Here is a 14,688-nt window from a genome sequence, read left to right on the forward strand (position 1 = left end):
GGGACAATCTTTTCACTTCTTGTTTACTCCGTTGAACAGGAAGTGATGTCAAGAGATTTGACTCTAACGGCATTTTCAGCATAATGGTGCTTTCCCGCCATCTGGTGGCAGTTTTGGGTGTTACAGTTAAACTGCCGGATTATATGTATATAATTTATTTAGACCGCTGTTTTTTCTTTTTGCATGAAAATGACGAATTAAGAAATGGGGCATTGGCTGGCATTGGCCAGCTTTGGCGACTTTTTGAATGGCAATCGAAAAATGTGAGATATGACCACAATGGCATGAAATATCTCATTTTAAAGCTGCATGTCTCTACTTCACAATGAAAGAAAAATTATGACTTTAGCATATTCCATTGTTTAGTAATAAGCATTTTAATACACCTTGGTTTTCAGTGAACAGTGAAACCAAGTTGTACTAAAATGCTTATAAGTCAACGAAGGAACATGCTAGAGTCATAATTATTTTTTCATTGTGAAGCAGAGACATGGATCTTGAAAATGAGATATTTCATGCCATTGTGGTCATATCTCACATTTTTCTATTGTCATTCAAAAAGTCGCCAAATCTGGCCTAAGCCACAAAAAGATGTGATTTAAGGCTGGGAATAAGAGGGTTAAACTTTTATCCCCCGATTTTTTTTCATCCAGTGCCAATGCCTAAACTGTAATCCTGGGCACTACACTACACTCCCTCTGCCAACCTAGGGAGAGCCCTGAACTGATCTCATGCTTCCTTCAATGCGTGAGCAGGCCGCTTCTTTTATTTGTATTCTTTATTTAACCAGTAAAAACACATTGAGACTGATTTTGCGTGTCTTAAGTACCAGGTCTTATTCCCTAACTTGAGTAAACTAAAGACCTGGAGGCGTGATCAATGCCATTTGGCTATTCTGAGTGGCCAAAGAGCATTGATCACGCCTCCAGGTCTTTAGTTTACTCAAGTTAGGGAATAAGACCTGGTACTTAAGACACGCAAAATACAGCCGTGTCTCTTTTGAAAGTGGGAACTGGCCAAGAGGCAGAAACAAAATTACACTTCAATGCCATTGCTACATCGTATACATGTCAAATTTACACAACAGCCAAGTAATGCATCCATGACACACCTCAAGAAACCTATACAAAGTATACAACAAATCTCCAACAATGGTACACTAACAATGACCGGGCGCAAGAAATTATGCACAGACCACATACACAATGTACATTTTAAAACAGGAAAAAATAAATATATGGGCCTATGCAAAGGCTATACACATCCGAACAGGTGCAGGTGTTGGACTGTGCATTTACGATGATCCTTTTGAAACTTCTCAAAGATACTTTCAAGGCCAATTTTTGTCTGAGCTGCAGGTCATTCCATGACCAGGGGCCAAAGAAAGCAACAAAATCAGGAGTAGTAGCAAAGAAAAAAATGACAATCTTGAAAGGCAGAAATAGTCAAGGCCTAGATGGGGGATTGTATCATGATACAAGGATTCCAGGGAATCCTGTACGACCTGCGGCCCGCGAAGTACTGCCGGGTTTTTTATGAAATTCCAGGCCTGACAGAAAGTCAACAAAAATTACAGAACTCAATAGCCAGGCTATACACATTTCCAGTGCAATTTACTTTATTTCAAGGATGCATCTGAATGTGATGTTATCGTGACAGAGCTCTTATGAGGACAGAGATAATTCACCTCCAGCACCCCTGAGTAGGCCTATGATTCTCCATGAAGGCACTGCAGTGTTGGGCATCGTTACTTTCTAAAGTAACGTCGTTAGTTTACTGGATTACTGCTAACTAACTAAGTTAGATTGTTTTCCGTTATTTTCCGTTACCCGACAATTAAAATCCATTTTGAATGCTTGCGCAAGTTGTTTACATTGTTGGCTATTAGGCTACTGCCTACCGTCATTGCGCCGCATTATTACGGCCCTAATTAACTCTATGGTTAAAAACGAGAATGATACACACCATGAACTGACCATAGACAATATCCCCTTTACAGCTCTCTTTATTAACGAATATAATTCGCCACAATCGCCAGCCTATACACGTAGGACTGGACAGAAAGGCTGTTGCGCTGCGCTCCAACCAGCCAACAGCGCGCATGATGCCCTCTCCACGGCGCGCACTGTGGCGCATGAACAACAACAACAACACCACCACCACCGTGGACCCACGACCCACGTATGAACTAGATAGTTTATAAGAAATGGCACGGCGGCCATCCTCGCAAGTAGTGACAGTAACAGAATGAGAATCCTGTAACCTGTTATTTGGGGTGGGCATCAACAACAGCCTGTTGTTGATGATGAATGTTACTATGAAACTTAAACAATTCATTAAACTTAACTAGTACTCACCTAATGACGCAGCCACGGAGGATCTACCATGTTTAACGTAATTCCAAAGTGTTTAGCCTACATTGTTTAAGTCAAAGACGCATGCGGTTTTTACTTTGGCTTAAAGCATGTTATTATTCTGCTTAGAGTATATTCCACCACCACCACCCGGCACTGTCATAGCAGCTGGCTACAACCGAAACAAGTAAACAACTTCCTCTTCCTCTTCAAAATAAAATCTACTTGTAACAATACTTTTATTTCTTAAGTGAACTTACAGGATGTAGTAGATTGCAGGATGTATAGTAGGCTATACTATGTGCTGCGCATTGGGGCTTGGGAAGATAAATCACATAGAAGGCAGGCATGTAAAAAAAAAAGTCTTCAGGCATCCCAGGGCAGAGGGAAAGTAAAAAAATATCTATATAAAAATAGTAATATTCCTTTAAGCAAAGCCTTACTATTTACATAATTTTATGTTGTGGAGTCGCCCTTCCAACAACTCATGTCTCCCTTACCCCCTAGCTGACTCTCATTCAGCCTGTTAAAGGCATCAATTTAGATGAACACAGAGTGGTGTTTGTTCGTAGCTGAAGATATCAGTGGTGAATTATATTGGTGAAAACAACAGATTACACGTGATTGATGAACAGCGGAGACTGCTGCTTTGAGTGCATGATGGTCTAAACAGATCATTGTAATGAGTGGAATGTTGATATCCTTTTAGAAAGTATCTCTCTTTATCTTGTGACTGGATATCGTACAAAATGCATATGCGTTGAATTTGGTTTCATTTTAGTTCATATTGGATAAGAAATTTGACAATGTGGAGTAATGCATCAATACAGACATCAATGCAAGGATAGATTGAGAAAGAGTGAAAGACAGAGAGATGAGAAGGATGGATAGTGAGATAAGATGGCTCAAATTAAATTAGGAAATATATTCATGGAGATCAGACAGACACTCGTAGAAGATTCTGTCAACCATTTCAGACAACATTTCCGTTACGTACTTTTATTGAGTATCCATTTTTCGGTAATTTATACTTACACACACTATATACGAGTATATAGTGTATATGTATACCTACAAGATCCTTTCAGTGAATGAAAACAGAGGGCTGTATTCACCTTTCTTCATTTTTGTGTCATGCACCAAAGGTACCCAGCCCACATGGTCTTAAAGCCAGGACCCAGTGCCGGTTCTAAGCCTTTTGAGGCCCTAGGCAACATATTATACAGAGCCCCCCCCCCCCCCTCCTGCTTTGCCACGCCGGATAAAAATTGTAAATTTGCCATGAAAATGCTTCAATCTGGTGCACTTTGAGATCAAAATTAAGAAGCTAGGTGGGGGCCTCATGTGGCCAGTAGTAGTGGTCCTACCCCCCCCATGAGATTTACAAATCCCAAATGTTTATAAACAAATCCCAAATGTTTGTAAACAAATCCCAAATGTTTATAAACAAATCCCAAAATGTTCATAAACAAATCACAAATGTTTATAAACAAATCACAAATGTTTATAAACAAATACCAAAATGTTTATAAACAAATCCCAAAACCCATGAGACTTGGTCCTACCCCCCCGACCATGAGACTTACTACAGGCCAACTGGTAGTGGTCCTACCCCCCCCATGAGACTTAGAAATCCCAAATGTTTATAAACAAATCCCAAATGTTTGTAAACAAATCCCAAATGTTTATTAACAAATCCCAAAATGTTTATAAACAAATCCCAAATGTTTATAAACAAATCACAAATGTTTATAAACAAATCACTAATGTTTATAAACAAATACCAAAATGTTTATAAACAAATCCAAAATCCCTTGGTCCTACCCCCCCCGACCATGAGACTTACAGGTCAACTGGTAGTGGTCCTACACAACATACAGTATAAATCATTGCATAGGTGTACAATATAGAAAAACTCCATTTCATACATTCTGTCTTTTTTCCCCAGCCTTACTTACATACAGTATACAATTTGCTAAAAAGAAAAACATAATACCTTTCTTAAAACATAATTTATATTTATATTTAATTTATCATATTATAATTCTATGACTTAAAAAGTTAACACAAATAGATTAAAATGTACAAATGAATGAATGAATGAATGAATGAACAAACAAACAAACAAATAAATAAATAATTCAGTAAAACAAAACATTAATTCTTAATTTATTATACTGTAAGTCACATAAACAATGCTATCCTCTTAAGGAGTATACCAATAAATTATGGCTGTTTCTATAGGCCTAGCTAATTGTAAGGTTACCAGAATGTAACAAAATTACAAAAATTATCTTTGACTTTTAGATACATTTTGCGTGACATGCATATAATTCCAGCCTCTATTCACTGTGACATGTTGTGGAAAGACTATCCCTCAGAGCACAACTTTGATGATGCCTTGTGATGGCCTGCCCAGGTGCTAGAATAACATTAGACCTGCTGGACAGGTGGCAGTGGGAGAGAGGAGGGCTAGGAGGCGCCATAATGAGGAGATGCCAGCTAGACCCCCATCTGTTGCCATGCACACAACTCTGATCTATTAAATTGCTGTGCTCTCAAGTTTTGTTACAGAAGAGGACCTGTCTGCTCTTCCAAAGTGTGCAAAGTTTCTACTATCTTGGGGCCATAGCAGGTCACCTATCCAAACAAACACATCTTTACTTTGTTGAGTGCTATGTAATGTCTGTGTTGAGACACGGTATGATGGTTGTGTTGATGCCTTGGAAGTTGTTTTGTGCACCTCTCTACCTCTACCTTTTAGAAATAAAAGTCGGAAAAGTATTATTATCCCTTGCCATCGTGTGTGTGTGTGTGTGTGTGTGTGTGTGTGTGTGTGTGTGTGTGTGTGTGTGTGTGTGTGTGTGTGTGTATGTGTGTGTGTGTGTGTGTGTGTGTGTGTGTGTGTGTGTGTGTGTGTGTGCGCGTTTGTGTGTGTGTGTGTGTGTGTGTGTGTGTGTGTGTGTGTGTGTGTGTGTGTGTGTGTGTGTGTGTGCGTGCGTGTGTGCGTGCGTGCATGCGTGCGTGCGTGTGTGCATGCCTCTCTCTCGCTCTTTGCCTATCTTCTTTATCCTAATAAATCTAGTAATATTACCATAATGAGAATCCCTGTTTATATATCATGGGGCATCTGCATACAGTAACAGTAGATTGTATTATGCTATGGTTGGAGGTGATGGAGAGAACCTTTTGTAGTTAAATACTAAATAGTTATTGGGAGTATTGATGAAATAAAAATCTCACAATAGCCAGAACACCTTCCTCTGATTATCTATAAATATCATTTTCTGCTTGTTAAACCACATTTCTAATTGTGTAGTTGATGTTTCATCACGTTGGACTGCATGGTAACAAGTGAGTCAAACTAGAACAGTTATTTTCAGCATGACATATTCAAGTATTTCATACATTTGACACAGCACAGAACAGTGTGTCTGGACTCTGGAGACAGCTCATTCACACACACAGTAGACATAACATCTGTGGTCACAATCTCTTCCCTTTCATATTCATGTCCTGAACTGACCTAAGCAAGGGATTATGTTTTCACTCCCGTGTCTGTCTGTCCGTCAATCTGTAAACGACTAATCTCAGGCACTGCTGGACTGATCGGCACAGGCAAGGCAAGGAAGAATCTCCACCTCAAATTTGGACAACTAGAGCGGTGCCCATTGGGCACTGGCCTATTTGGACTGATGCAAGTTGGAAATGCATGCCACACCCAGTTAGTATGTCTGTGCCACTTTTATGCCCATACTGTATATGGAGTTCTTTGTCAGGCATGCCCAGGAAAGACAAACATTAAACCTGTATATAGGAGGGGCTAGCGCCCCTCAATAATCATGCTTATGTCTGAGGTTTGCCGGCGGGCCGTCCATCCAATTAGCCAATTTTAATATACAGTAGTACTAGGATGCCCATTCAGTAGCTGTCATTCATCTGAGTCTAAGACCTGTCATGAGACTGAATACAAGTAAAGGCTCAACTATAGATCCCAATCCAATAACGGTGTTGTTCGGTGCCAGAGTTTTCCAGAGGGAATACAAATACCAACTCATCAGGTTGAAGCTATAGCGTTCTCCTCTTTACTTGCCAGACGCCTGATACCATTTAATTAGAAAATGGCAGCGCCGTCATCTCACAAACACTGTGTGGAGGATGTTATGTCACATCTCGAACTTAATTAAACAATCAGGGGCTCCACTCAGACATATACCAGAGTTTGGCAACCGTTTCTAGCTACTTTGCGGTAGTATTTTCTACTTAGCCATTGGCCATCCCCCCTCTCTCTCCCCCGCTTTTTGAGGGGTGCTAGCCCCTCCTATACACAGGTTTAATGTTTCTCTTTAGTTAAAAGTTTGTTTAGTAGACGCATTGACAATAAAGGGAAAATGTACGTCATAATGTGTCGTTTACGCATCTCAGAATTTTATACACTATACATGAATGTTTAGTATACTGGTATTGTTGTTTTGTTCTGTATCTGTTCTGTATTTGTTGTCATGTTGTCTGTCCTTCAATATGCAAACTTCAATACAAATATTTGAATAATAATACAAGTAAAGGCTACGATTTGTCAAGGCGAATCATTTCTCGTCTTAAAAATTGCATTTAATAATAAGCTGCTGAATAAAAAGTATAGTCTCCCATTGCAGAAATCAAGCATCATTGTTGCCAATGACACAGAATCATGACATTAGACACAGCTAGCTGCTGCCTCATTTAAACACCACAAAATATTACAATATGACATTAAAATCAATTTACATTGTTCATGGGGGTTCAGTATATCTCTGAACATTCGCTGATGTGTACAACAGCTAGAACTGATAGACTTTTACCTGTACCTTAAAGCTGCATTGTGTGATAATCGGCCCCCACTGATGCATAAAGGGGAACAGTTCTTCCTCTTCCCTGTGGCACATCTGCCTGGCTCGCCAACTATTGTCTATCAAATAATACTTCACACAGACACAGCAGGGTATGGCAGCTAAAGCCAGTATAAAACCTTTTTCAGTTTGGAAAAAAGTAAATGGTAAATGGTGCATTTATATAGCGCCTTTATCCAAGGCGCTTTACATAGATTGTGCATTACATTCACCCATTCACACACACATTCATACACCGATGGCGGCGGAAACCATGCAAGGCACCAACCAGCACATTAGGAGCAATTAGGGGTTCAGTGTCTTGCTCAAGGACACTTCGACACTAACTCTGGGGATAACCTTGCTGTTACCATCCGGCCCCCCCCTGAGCCACCACCGCCGCTAGCGCCCCTCAAAAGAAATTAAAAGTTAATTGCTTGCTGCTCGATTAAAAATGTTGTCTTTGTTAGGTCACCTAACAAAAGACCACATTTGTGGTCAAAAAATGTGTTTTAACAAATCTGTCAGGAGCTCTGATAAGGGAGTCTGACATGTTAAGAGAGTTGGGCTTGATTTTGACATGCTGGGGGGGCTTGGATGGTCAACATTCATACAGCTTCATACTGTACAGTAAATATTCATAGCCATTTTGACTATATTACAAATATTGCACATTCCAGATATTAAATGCAATATGTATAATTCCATATCTCCAATACTGTTGTACTGTTATTACGTTTGCCTTGGAGCCAAAATCGTTGTCATTCTCAGCTAATTTCAACTCAGGGTCCTCAGGGCAAACAGTGTTTGCAAACGAATGATTTATGAAGCAGCTTTTTCACATGAAGTAGGAAGTGTGTGCCTCTAAAAGGCTTACACATGACACTTTCAGAATGTGAACAGATTCATCAAATTGGATTATCTTTGTGTTCCAAAGTACTCTCCAGAGGTTGACCTTCTTTAGAATTCCATCACTGGAACATGGAACACAACTGTGAGGGTGTTTTGAAAGATAAGGACTGATATGCCAGGAGAATGACAAAGTGTGTGCAGGTGTCGTAATGCACGTGCATGTGTCTTGCAAGGGGCTGTGTATACTATTATGTATGACATGGCACTAGCGTTAGTATTGCCACAGAGCATTTATATGAATCACATTAGTAGAAACGTTAGTCACACATAAAAGCCTGCGCTTACCACTTTCCATCACATAATGACCATCAGAATTTCTACTCCCGTTCTCCCCCCATTTTCATCTGTTTAATACCTCAGTGGCAGCTGTTGAATATAAGTCTGACATGACAGACCATGTGACGAATCAAAGTGCCGAATCTTGACCTAACAGTTCATTCAATTATGCGTTCAACTTCACCCAACACAATTTCCATAAATAGTGTCGAAACTAATTTTGCTCAGTGAGAAAGATTTTATTCATTAGATGTGACATGTACATTTTCTCATAGAGAGCAGCATTATCAGCGTGCTGCAGCTTGAAATCCACCACACAGAAAATAAGGACAGAGGCAATTCCTTTCACCTTCTAACTTTTTCACCACAGAATCACATTGCAGGCCAAAATACTGGGAAATGCACTTTGGACATCTGCCAGGATACACAGGGGCTTAGTTACATCTAAGGACACGTATACAGATGTAGGCCAAACAGGATTAATCACCACTGTATCTATGTTGTCACAATATATTGTAATCTCTTATCCCACTAATTACTTTAATAGATTGGAAATGTAACACAACAATATACCGTACTGTACTTGATATAACTCTCCACTGCTGCTTTCATCACATCTCATCTCCCCTAAGATAACTTCAAACTATCTTAAGATGTACTTTGAATATTAAAGGACACCAACAACTTCATTCAGTGAGCTCTTGTGGAACTTTTTACCTGATCACCACAAAGAGGTTGTTGGAATGTAAACAGGATAGTAGCCACTGTCTTAAATATTTTATTGATAGTTATTATTTAATTATTGAGAGTTAATATTCACTAGTATAAGTAAATACAACAACAACTAGAACATGTTCAACTATGGCTATTTTTTTGTCAGAGTTTTACTATTAGCTCTATACTGTAGGTGTAGGGCTTCCTACAGTACAGCCCATAGACTTTACAGATTTGGAACCACAAGAACCACAAGAGAACCAAATCATGTTTAACAATAAACATGGAAATCAAATTGGGGGTACTAGAAATTGAAAGGGATGAGAATCACTGGAATAGATACAGAAATCATAAATGGGACTAATTAGGAAATATTTAATACAACAGAACACAGAAGTAGGCTCATCTGTGAAACAGAGCTGTGGGGGTTAGTCATTTCCCCTGTGTGGACGATGATGATATGAGGTCTGATGTTGCTGTCATCATGCTAGACTGAAGCCAGAGGTGAAGGGGAGGAGTGGTTACGACGTGCAAAAGCCCATTCTCCTGGGAGTTGGCAGATAAAGACTTAGGAAGGTTGAATCCTGGATTGCCTAAAGCAGGGAGTCTGGCCCTCATCTGCATGCACAGTGCTTGTACCAGTCACTGGTGCAGCCACATTTAATGTCATGCAATTTTCTGTGACACAAGGACATTTGACTCAGAGTAGAGGAAAAATAAAGGCACTCGCTTACACCATCACTTTTAGCAGGCACAATTTAAGCTAAATGTAAAACATATTTGAACAAATCTGGGGCATATTCCATTGATGTTCACGACCATATAATATATATATATATATACTGTAGGCCTATATACCGTATATTCGGCACAGAACTCAACATACGTATCAACTTGCTTGTAATTACCTTTTAATTTCCCTACCATCAGACACGAATACAGATATACAGTACATATTTTGGTTTAGTGGATGTGAGCTTCCCTAAATCCGGGAGGGAAGCTTGATGAAGCCCTGTATGGGCTGTTTATCATGTGCGGACATACCTTCTGTCTTCACTTCCCTCCATTCAGGACATATACGATGGATTGTGGCAAAGACTTATCAAAGACTATACCCATCCCAATCACGGATTGTTTCAGATGCCATAGGACCAAGGGCAGAACATTGTCAAATTGCTTTTTCCGCGGCTTATGAAAGAAAAGCCAGGAAAGAATAATAATAAAAAAGCTTGGGAAACGCTAATAATCCCTAGAGTTTGTAGATCAGTTAATTTTGCCAAATGACACTGTTGTACAACAAAGTATAAAGTATGGCTATACTAGTAGTATATAGAATTGCTGAGATTAAATGTTTGTTTAAGTAATCTAACATGGCAAGACCATTTCAAGGTAATTGCTTTAATGTATTTTTTAAAGCCCCTGCATGTTTTTGTTGTGTGGTTCTGTGTTTTTGAAGCTTAACCATGACAACCCGGGTTGTTTCTTGTAACCAAAATAAAAATTACTATACAGTAGCACTCAAAGAATACAAATAAATGGTAAATGGTGCATTTATATAGCGCCTATATCCAAGATGCTTTACATAGATTGTGCATTACATTCACCCATTCACACACACATTCATACACTGATAACGGAGGAATAAACCAACATGCAAGGCACCATTGCACCAACCTGCGCATTGGGAGCAATTTCTGTAGGGGTTCAGCGTCTTGCTCAAGGACACCTCGACACTAAGGCTGGGAGAGCCCGGCATCGAGGCCACTCTACCCCTGCGGTACTCCCACCCCGTGAAATGAAAACTGGTTTCACTTGGACACACTAACAGAGTGTGCAGTGTTTGGATGGTGTGATGATGTCATAGAATCAAAGCCTCATCAAAGACTAGAAAAGTGTCATTCATAGTCAGACACATCATATACATGTACTTACTGTATGTTTACCAAGTGAACCATCTTCAAATTGGCCTTTTTCCATAATCTATTTGGGTATAATTCTCAGGTCCATACTTACTCAACACACTCAAATGCCCAAATCACCTCACGTCTCAAAGTTCAATATAGGCTTCAGAGGGTCTAAAATATGGAATGCTCTGCCTGTAGGCCTAAGGGAGTTGTCATATCATCAATTCAAGAACGGTCTAAAATCACTTCTCTTAAACACCACATTCTTTCCTTACGGTCTGCCAATTTAACCTGTGCTTCACACCCCAGCACTCCCCTTCCGAGAAATGTAGTAGAGAGTCAAAAGTACAATTTTCGTCTTTGAAATGTAGTAGAGCATGTGACTGTGATGATCCACCACTGCGTGTGTGCGTGCATGTGACTGTGATGAAGTTGCTCTCTGACATGGGGTTTACTTGCAGCCCCTTCATCCTGTGAGCGGTTGTTGAGGAAGAGGGAACGTTTTGACCCCCTGTTGTGACCAGTGGAGGGACAGAGGCCAACTCTCAGTGTGCTAGAGGACAAACCTCTCAGTGGTTGGTTAAACTAATCACCATAGGGACCTGGTCCTTCTGCTTCTTCTCGGGCCTGCAACTCCACTTCAGAAATAGGCCTGACAGCAAAATGAACGGACTCTGTTCAAACACACCAGAGCCCGAGAGCCTCGTGTGACACAGCCACAGGTAATCAACTAACTAAAAAAAATACCAACCTTTTCTGGATCGTGGCCCACTTGAAGATCTCGAAAGTATTCGCATGGCCTGCCATCTAATGGGTGTCCATGACTAATCACACAAATTACTGGACTGATCAGCACCAGATGTCTAGTACACACACTACCTGCCACTAGGCCAAGGAAGTACCTCCATGTGTTTCTTTTCATATACAGTACATTGTACAATATTTTGAAGTATATTTACTTTAATATATTTTACAAAGTGTATTAAAGTGGTCAGATCGGACTGAAACCTTTGATTTGTAACACATTATATTGTTTATCTTTGATCTACAATCCAGATCACTGAATTCACTAAACTCACTGAATGAGCTGTTTGTGTATCATGGCTAAATTGTGTCCATGCTATTCATTAAGCGCTGCAATGAATACATTACCTTTCATTACATTATGTGTTAGATTAAGCACTTTAAGAGTATATGGCACAAATCAAATAACTTATTTGACTAGACAATTGAATGCCACAGACGAAAAACAGTCTAAGTCCACACTATTGATCCATAATGTATAAATGATAGATAAGGGTTCAGGACATCGAGGCCTTTGCGTGGAGGGGTCAGAATGAAATTTGGACTTAAACTGTTTTTCGTCTGTGGTACTCAGTTATATAAACACAATGGACACAAGGAATTGACTTCTGCTGATATAGGAAAATTACAATCACAGAGATGCAGAGGAGAATAAGGAGAGATGAAGCAGCCTGACTCCGGAGTCCGGACATCTCCATTGCAGGCGCGCCACTCTATACCAAACTGATTTGGCATTACGGCTTATGCGCTTTCCCAAATCTGTGTCACCAAAATAGCCATTTTCCATACAAGAGCCCTTAATCCCATCTGAGCAGCCATCAGCTGGGTGAAGCTGAAACTGAATTTCCTCTGCAGGAATAGTAATTTTATATAGGAAACCTGTTCAGTATTCAAGATGTACAATACTACACGTAGTTTGAAGTTAGCCAGACATTTAGTTACTGCTTTTTTCATCATTTGTAAAAGTTCTAACCACTAGATTCATGCTCAAGGAAGAATAATATGCTTACACTACATTAGATACAGTAGTTGCCACTGATTTTTCTGTCACAGATTTAAAGGGAATTTAATAATTTCCCAGAGAATTGCTACATTTTAGACAGTTGCATATTATTAATCTGAAAACATGTCATTGCGCTGTTCAAAGTTATAGTAATGCTGCTCCGCTACATTTTCAGCCTTTGTAAAAGGCCAAAGATCACCTCACTTTAAATTAAATGTCTGGAACACTGAAATATAGCTATTAAAATGCCAAGCCAAAGCTTTTCTTTGAAAAATCACAAGAGCTGTGCGTTTTCCTGGAACGGTTAGCACTATTCAGAATAAATCCTAGCAGGGTGCCTCAATAAAGTGCACATACATTAGGCTTGATGTATACTGTGTGGGTGTCACACAAAAATAGCGGATCTACAAGATCACAATAGGTCACAGCATTGTGATCTTGTAGATCGGCTCCAGAAAGTCTCTTTCACACGCATAACAACATTTAGAAAAACAGTTTTCTAAATGTTAAAAGAATAATTTTTCTGAAATAATACATGGCCTTTTCCATATTACCATAACAAAGGATTTAGATTATTCAAGTAAGCTATTTGTATGCAAGTAATTTGAATACATATGTGCATGTTCACATTTGTTTTTGTTTAACCTGTAAACACATTGATATGCATGCAGCAAAGTGTTTTATGTGTACCAATATTTATTTTCAGCGAAGATCCTCTTAGGAATGACAGTGTGTTATTGTTGTATGATGGAATACGTTGATATGCTTGCCAATTGCTGGCAAGTGGCAAACATTTCCATTTTACAGAAAGGGAAGTGTTATCATGGTGTCTGACTTTGCCAACACCATAGCTGAGTGAGTAGAGGCTGTCTGGGAATCCTGCTCCTTCTCTCACTAAACAAAAACACCTAGTCCTAGCCCGCTTTTTGCTTTACAGTAAAAAATGTTATATTCATATCCATAGTGGCACAGAAATTGATAGCTTACCAACATCAATGTAATATGAGTGATGACAATGACATTAGGTAAAGCAGACAGGGCAAAAAGTACCAGGACAGAATATTTTTTTTCTAACTTTTGGCAAGATCGGCTTTATGTCCTGGCGATTCAGGTCTGGTGACTCTGTTACGGCGGTGTCGCTCGATGGCGTCGCTCGATGACGTCAAACATGGCTGCCTCCACTGTGGTGACTTGCGACCGTACCGATCGATCTGGCTATTAAATCGCCCTATGAGAAACAGGTTTTAGACATATTTTACCGTGTTTGTTTACATGCTAGTAGCGCTTGTTGTTTGTTTGGTTAGAAACCGGGTTAGCCATAGCCACATGATTGACAACCTGCTACTATTTTGATTGGTTGGTATGAACTATGAACCAACTGTCACTTTGGCAACATCCATCCCAGAAACGGTTGCTGTGGGAAGGGCTTTCAGTCTGAATAATGAAGTGAAACTAAATGAAAATCCAGGCTAGTGTCAGGGCAGTCAGGCTAAGAAAGCACAAAACAATTACCCATTTCTGTTAATTTCTGTTTCTGGTGGGAGTGAAAATGTGGTTCTGTCACAAGTAGGCCACGGCTCAACACTCTCAGAGTATACAAATGGACACCAATGGACCTGTCCAGAATGTACTAAATGTACTATATACTGTAGATAGCGACAGAACCCCAAAAGGGTTCCCGTCCTGAATGGGTTAAAGTACCAAAAGTACTCATTATGTAGAATTTCCCAAGTTTTCAAATGTATAAAAATCTTTTGAAAATAGCAGATCTACAAGCTCACAAGTGCACAATTGTGAGCTTGTAGATTGGCTATTTTCAAATGGCCGAAATGTATATAGGGTTGAAGTGATTA

The 14,688-nt window shown here is 39.6% G+C and overlaps 1 protein-coding gene across 1 annotated transcript in view; it reads left to right on the top strand.

Annotated features, from left to right (window-relative positions):
- Positions 1–14,688, top strand: part of cadm2b (cell adhesion molecule 2b) — a 144,969-nt gene that overhangs the window by 67,515 nt on the left and 62,766 nt on the right. The gene's annotated exons all lie outside the window — the stretch shown is intronic.

Source organism: Protomyctophum bolini, assembly GCF_963924005.1.
Source record: "Protomyctophum bolini genome assembly, chromosome: 9".
NCBI classification, from domain to species: Eukaryota; Metazoa; Chordata; class Actinopteri; order Myctophiformes; family Myctophidae; genus Protomyctophum; species Protomyctophum bolini.